The 7646-nt window shown below is 41.7% G+C and overlaps 1 long non-coding RNA gene across 1 annotated transcript in view; it reads right to left on the reverse strand.

Moving 5' to 3' along the window:
• Positions 1-2082: 2082 nt before the first annotated feature.
• LOC102485766 (uncharacterized) overlaps positions 2083-7646 on the reverse strand; it is an 11498-nt gene continuing 5934 nt past the window's right edge. Inside the window, exon 3 of the long non-coding RNA XR_337388.1 lies at positions 2083-2235. This is a non-coding gene — a long non-coding RNA (uncharacterized LOC102485766). The remainder of the gene's footprint in view (positions 2236-7646) is intronic.

Below are 7646 nucleotides of genomic sequence, written 5' to 3' on the forward strand. Positions count from 1 at the left end.
TTACAAAAACTTAAAAATGTAAAACATAGCCATCTAGTTGATAAGAGCAGTTCACCGAGAAGATTCCCTACAAGTGAAATATTTAACTTTGTGTTGGGTCACAGAGCAGAGATGTGAGTGTGGAACATAAGCTTTAGTCATAGCTGTGCCCAGTATAAACTGATCTGGCCCCTCTTCAAGAATCATTTGGCTGGGACCGGCAGTTAGCTAATGGCTATGTCGCTGGACTCCCATGTAGCCAACTGTGGTTCAAGTCCTGGACCTGGTGGCTTAAACTCATGCCGGGCATGTGTGCATACGTACCCAAGATCCCGAGAGGAGAAAGGAGGAGAAGGGATTGCGGCGTGGCCATCCCCCTGGGTGGCGATTTCTCGCTTTCTGTCCGTCTCTCTCTGTCTCTCTTTCTGGTGAGCGCATGCACCCTATAGCAAAAACCTCTCAAAAAAAAAGAAAAGAAAAGAATCATTTGGCAATATCAAGCATAACTAAAAAATGATACTCTAAATTTCTCTGAACCCAACAATTCTTTTTACAGCCCCTAGAGAAACACTCCTGCATGGAGACAAGGAGACACATGAAAGGATGTCAACTGTAGCACTGAGCATAAATGGAAACAATCCCAATGTCCACTAGTAGGGAAACTGATAGTAAAATGTGGTACTTGCTATGATGGACTATAAAGTGAAAACCTGATTTTTCTATATAATCATTGTGGAAAATCTCAAAATATCATTCTGAGTCGAAATCAAGTTTAGATCTCCTTTATGTGCATTAGAAACACAAACCATTGTGTGTGTGTGCGTGGGTTTATATGTTTACCTACCTACCCACCTACTTGCCTAGCTGTGTGCGTGTGACAGCACAAACAGGACTCAACAGAAGCAGCCCACATTGATATTAGCAGTTCCCAGGTCACAAAGGCCTATGCAGAGGACTGAAATAGGACTGAAGAGGGTGGTGGGAGTTGGGTAAGTAGCCCATGGCTGCAATGTTTTATTAATTTATAGAAAGAAAATCTGAAACAAATATGGCAAAAATTTAACAACTATAAATTCTGGATGGCAGAAGCTAGGATGTTTATCTTTTTTATGTTGTTCTATATTTCAGATTTTTCTCAAAAAAAAAAAAAGAGAGGGAAGGATGGAGGGATGAAAAAAAGGGGCAAAAAAAAAAAAAAAAGAAGAAGAAAAAAGAAACCCCATATACATGCATACACAATCATATAAGCACGCACCTCTTGGATCCAGAAGAAAACTTCATGATGGGGGCCAGCAGGTGCTGTGGTAGTTAAAGTGTGGGACTCCCACATGACCGACCATGGTTTGAGACCCAGACCTGGAGACTTGAAAATCATGTCAGGTGCATGTGAGCAGTGTGCCCAAAATCCCAGGAGGAGAACCACATACATGCATACACAATCATATAAGCACGCACCTCTTGGATCCAGAAGAAAACTTCATGATGGGGGCCAGCAGGTGCTGTGGTAGTTAAAGTGTGGGACTCCCACATGACCGACCATGGTTTGAGACCCAGACCTGGAGACTTGAAAATCATGTCAGGTGCATGTGAGCAGTGTGCCCAAAATCCCAGGAGGAGAATGGAGGAGAAGGGATTGCAGCATGGTCATCCCCCCAGGAGGGTTATTTCTCACTTTGCCTCTCACCGTCTCTCTCTGGTGAGCACACCCGCCCTATGGCAAAAACAAAAACAAAACCAAAAAACTTCAGGATGAAAGTGTGGGAAAAATCATTTATTGTAAGCGCCAGTTTATCCTTCATATTGGAGAATGTAGAGTGTTGGTATATTTATTGCCTGAACAAAAAAAGAAAACCTAGGAGATGAGGAAAGGTGAGTATATTAGTGAGAGTAGGCTAGGTTTTGCTGCAATAATAAACAGCCTCTCAATCTTTTTTAAAAAGAATTATTTAATTTTATTTATTCATTATTATTAATTTTTAATTTGGCCAGAGAGAGACAGAGAGAGAGAGGAAAGTGAGAAAGCAAGATGCTTAGGTACGTAACTCAAACCATGGTCAGCCATGTGGGAGTCCAGCCCCTTAACCACCATACCACCTGCTGGCTCCTAACCCTTCAATCTTAACAAACTCCATTTTTGTGTTCATACAAAGTTCACTGCACATCCTGGTGACTCTCCAGGCAGTTGTCTTCTAAGTGGGGATTCAGACAGTCTTCATCCTGAGACTCCACCATCTCAATCCAGGGCCTCCCTGTGAGCTGCAGTAGGGGAGGGGAGAAACAGGACCACACAAGGGTTTTCACTGCCTCAGCCCAGAAGTCATATGTGATGTTTCCACTCACAGTATTGGACGGAACTGGTCTCATTTTTCTGCCCAACCGCAAGTGGTCTGAAAAGAAGCTACTACATGCCCAGGAAGGAGGTGGGTGGGCTTTTGGTAAGCACTGTCACATAGGCTTGGGAATCAGATCTCCTAAACCCTAATCCTGGTTCTGGCATCCTAACTCAGTGACCATAGGCATAATATTCTTGCCTCAGTTTCCTCGTCTCTACATAGTATAATACTACAACTATCTTAACGAATTGTTCTGAGAATTAAATGAGTTAATACGTATAGTTTAGAACAGGGCCTGACATGCCAGAAATGTTCAGCATTGCTCTTACAATGATTATAACAGACTCCAGCAACGTACCTCATTTCTGAGCAAAACTTACAACAGAAGAGAACTGAAAATGACTGCTTTTTTTTTCTTTTCTTTTTTTGAGTCGGCCTAGAGGAGACAGGAGGGAGTTTGGTGCTTTCCACCAGTGAATGCAAAAACATATCATTAAAACGCCACCCTTCTGAGGTTTAAGAATGTGTGGCTCTGTCCCCTCCCTCATGAAAAGGTCACCTCCTTTGAAACCAGGCTCCCTGTCCAGGATTCTCTCCTTTCTGCTGAGCTGTGGCCAGGCTCCTCAAGGCTCAGCCCTGTGTCCCATCCTCTCGGCCCTCCTGCCAAGACCAAAGCCATGACACTTCACCTCACTGAGCTGCAGTACACGTCAGACCTCGCTGTTCAGGGCTTGCCATAAGCCATCTCACACTTCCTATTACCTCCCTTTCTGTGCAGCTGTCTTCCTAGTTTTGCACATCTTATCCTTACTTGCAGCCATAGCATCCCTCTGAGTACTCTGCCCTGAGGTTGCTGAGGACAAGCTCACCGGGGTTCTGTGGGCTCCCCTGAGGGCATGTCCTTCAGGACATCATTCCTTTTCTCTTGTTCTAAAGTTTATTTCTTCTGTGAGAGAGACAGAGACAGTGAGCAAAAGACAGATTCGGGTACACTCCAGAAGGCCTTCACATTATAATCTACCCCCAGTCCCAGGTCTGGATTACAGACACATGCCTGTGCCCAGTCTGCTCAGGGAGGTCCCAGGATGCAAACCCAGGACCTTCACCATGTGTCACCATTGTGGATGGCTCTTCTTTTCCTCCTCCTCCTCCTCCTCCTCTTCTTCCTTCTTCTCCTTCTCCTTCTTCCTTCTTCTCCTTCTTCCTTCTTTTTCCTTCTTCTCCTTCTTCCTTCTTCTTTCTTCTTCTCCTTCTCCTTCTTCTTCCTTCTCCTTCTTCCTTCTTCTTCTTCCTTCTTCTCCTTCTTCCTTCTTCTTCCTTCTTCTCCTTCTTCTTCCTTCTTCTCCTTCTTCTTCCTTCTCCTTCTTCCTTCTTCTTCTTCCTTCTTCTCCTTCTCCTTCTTCTTCTTCTAATTTGGTACAGGGTGCATGAGCTCACCAGAAAGAGAGAGAAATCACCTCCAGGGAAAGTGGGGGGATGACCACTCTGTAGTTCTTTCTCCTCTCAGGATTTGGGCACGCACACACATGTCTGGCGTGTTTTTCAAATCACCAGGTCCTAGACTCGGGCCTTGCAATGGGCCATGTGGGAACCAACCACCATAACCACCATATCACCTGGCTGGCCCAGGATGGTCATTCTTTTTTCTTTTTTGATTAAAAGGAAATTATTTTATTTCATTTTAAAAATATTTTTATTTTAAATTTATTTATTTTACATTCATTCACTGTCTATCATTGTAGCATACAAAATGAGTTTTTCCATCCAGAATATACTATATATTGGCTCAATCAAAGACATTACCACACATTTTGTCTTCAACAAATACATTTTCCATTTCTTGTTTCTTATATATTTTACTTCTCCCCTTCCCCCCCCACCTTGATTCCCTCTCTCTCACTCTCTGCCATTTCCCACCCTCCTCCCACACTGTCTCTGGTATCTACAGTTGCTTTCTTTTTTTTTGTTTTTTTTCCTCCAAATTTTATTGATTCACAAAAGATCTTAATTAAATTAAATAATTTCAATAGTAAGTGCAGTTCATATAAACATATTTATAAACAGATATCTGACTTTAGGCATAAAACTCAGTAAGAATGAACATACTATGAAGCAGCACCTAGCTGAGGCTATATAGCTGAGTGCAGCCAATATGTAGGTATGCTATTTATTTATTTATTTTAATTTCAAGAAAAGCAGTTTTAGCTTTAATAAATCAAAATTTTAAAAATGTTAAGATAATTTGCTTAAGACTTAAAGCCAGGAAAAAGGTTAGGATTCTGGTCAAACAGTAGGAAGATACTAAAAAGTCAAGCAATGTATATGGACAAAGCTACAATCTAGCAACAAGTGCACGTAATTTTCTTCTGAAACTTTTTTTTCTCTCTTCATTCTTCCTTTTACTACAGAGAAGCATAAACTAACTTCTTTGGAAGAAAAAAAAAATTTGTCTCAATTTGGTCTGTTACTTACACAAGTCCCCTAAGAATACTAACTGATTTAGTTGGCTTTGCTGGATACTTTTATAAGGAACTTCAGATTAGACTCTTTAAAAAGCTCCTCCAGTCTGCTGAGCCACGTCAAAAATTCACCAACTGACTGTGTCTTCAAGTACCTGTAATTGAAGTTTTTTCTGGCTGTCAGGAAGTGGAATTATTTTCTTTCTTTTTTTTTTTGGAGAGGTTTTTGCTATAGGGCACATGTGCTCGCCAGACAGACAGAGAGAGACATAGAGACAGAAAGGGAGAAATCACCCCCCAGGGGGGATGGTCACGCCGCAATCCCTTCTCCTCCATTCTCCTCTCGGGATTTTGGGCACGGACACACACGTGCCTGGCGTGAGTTTTAAGCCACCGGGTCCGGGATGCGAACCGTGGTCGACTACGCGGGAGTCCAGTGACATAGCCATTACACTAACTGCTGGTTCCCGAGGAAGTGGAATTCTTTACTTACCTGGCAGGCAGAACTGTTTATGGTACCAGACAATCTTTCCAAGAGTTTCTGTTGGCTTTCTTAGGTCTACCTTAGTTCCTTAGCTTTCTGGTCATATCTTCAAATATGACATTCCAGTCAACGCCCTGGCTCTAACCAGTATTTCCAATTTCTGATGCAAGGCAACAGATATTATTGAACTTACACAATTAACCTTTCTGCCACAAAATAAGAATGCTCACACACATTTTCTAATTCTAGAGAGGTCAGGAAGGAAGAAAAGTTTGTTTCAATTTCAAAAAAAAATTTTTTTTTAACAATTGCTGAACCTTTCAACAGCTCAAAAGAAAATAAAAATCTTACTCTAGAAATCAAAGGATAGAAGAGAATCAGTAATGTTTTCATCGAAAGTCATAAAATTTTATTTCACCAGCTAGGTCTCATGTAATTAATCTTCTTTTCTGTTGAATTTGCAGCGTTACTGTGGTTCGAACTTCCCGTTTACATCCTGGAACTGATATTTCCAGACTTGTCCCTACCATTAAGTTGGTCATTTTCATGGTTGTCTTTTTCTTATTCTCTTATTTCTGTCCGTCTGTCTTTAGTCTTCCTGTTATAGCACTCTCTTCAAAACTTCTTGAAGAACTGGTCTGGTATTGGCAAATTCTTTTGGGTTTTGTTTATCTAAGAATGTTTTGATCTTTTCTACCCATATGAAGGATAATCTTGCCAGGTATAGTATTCTTGGTTGAAATTGTTTTTCATTTAACACTTTGAATATAGTTTCCCATTCTTTCCTTGCTCGCATTGTTTCTGGTGAGAGGTCCAGTGTTACCCTGATGGTGTAAGCTTTGGAAGTAACTTGACGTTTCTCTTACCAATTTTAGTATCTTGCTTTGTCTGTGATTTTGGCCAATCCAGCTATGATGTGCCTTGGGGAAAATCTTGGGTTGATTCTGTTTACGGTCCTTTGTATTTCTCATTCTGGATATCTGAATGCCTGCCTAGGTTTGGAAAGTTTTCTTCTAGGATTAGAAAAGAATATCAATGCCATTACGTTTCTTTACCTTGTCGGATACCAGAAGGTAATTATCTGGATGTCTGGGAGTTTAATATTATCTAGTATTTCTTATATATTATTCTCATTTTGGGGGATTACTTTCTCAGTCTTTAGAGGTGATTTTTTTTCTAGGTCAGATATTTTTTCATTTTTTGGGGGGAGGGGAGAGGTTTTTTCTACAGGGCGTGTACACTCGCCAGAGAGACAGAGAGACAGAAAGTGAAAAATCACCCCCTGGGGGGATGGCCACACCACAATCTCTTCTCCTCCATTCTCCTCTTGGGATCTTGGGCACTCATGCACACACACACCCGGCGTGAGTTTAAGCCACCGGGTCCAGGACTCGAACCGCGGTCAACTACATGGGAGTCCAGCAACATAGCCATTACACTAACTGCTGGTCCCTAGGTCAGTGGTTTTGTCTTCTACCTCTGAGATTCAGTCTCTTCTGCATGGTCTAATCTGCTTTTGATACTTTCCAGGGAGGTTTTGATTTCCTGTATTATAGCCTTCATCTCTAACAGCTCCATTTGATTCTTTTTTTTTTTTTATGGTATATATTTCTTCTTCAAATTGTGGAAGAACTTCCTCATCTCCTGGAGCCATTGTCTCTTTTTCTCTTGCATCTTCTGGAGTTCATTGTCTCTCTTCTCTTGCATCTTGATTAGTTTTGTCACTATGACTATTCCAAAGTCTTTACCTACATTTCCACGAGTTCCATTGTACTGTCTGTGGATGATGAAAGGTTGTTCTTTTCCCTTGGGGAAGATATATTTTTCTTGTGTCTCTGCAGTGCTTTCTGGTCATCTGATGGATTATACATTTCTTCCTAATTTCTTGGAGTTAATTCTGAGCAGTCAGAGGCATGCAGGAGGAGATGACCTGCATCTCTCTGCAGTTCTGTTTCCCCGACTCTCACCAAGCAACCTGCACTTTTGTTATTGGAACTGGCTATTACAAAGGCCACCCAGTTTCTAGAGAACAGGTGTACCTGGGCTGAGCTACAGTGTTTCAACGGAGAGTTCAGAGGTGTGTGGGAGGAGATGAACTGCACTCCCTCTGCAGCTCCATATTTCTCCTGATTCTCACTTTGCAGTCTTTCTTCTCTGATTTTTGTCATTTGGTGGTGTATTCACTTTTGGCTAATTTGTTAAACAAGGATTCTGCAACTGTAAGCTTGTCTGCTTCCCTTTAGTGTGCAGTACTTCTGTTCCAATTTTTCTCCTCTACTGTGTTTTGTAACGTGTTATCCACAGAAAGTTTAGATTTATGAAGAAGAGTTTTTCCCTTTTTGCAGCAGGTACAGTGGGGGGGGGGGGGTGGGAAATTTAAAGGAAGCGGGT

The sequence above is a fragment of the Tupaia chinensis genome, unplaced genomic scaffold, assembly GCF_000334495.1.
Source record: "Tupaia chinensis unplaced genomic scaffold, TupChi_1.0 Scaffold145717_1, whole genome shotgun sequence".
Taxonomy (NCBI): Eukaryota; Metazoa; Chordata; class Mammalia; order Scandentia; family Tupaiidae; genus Tupaia; species Tupaia belangeri.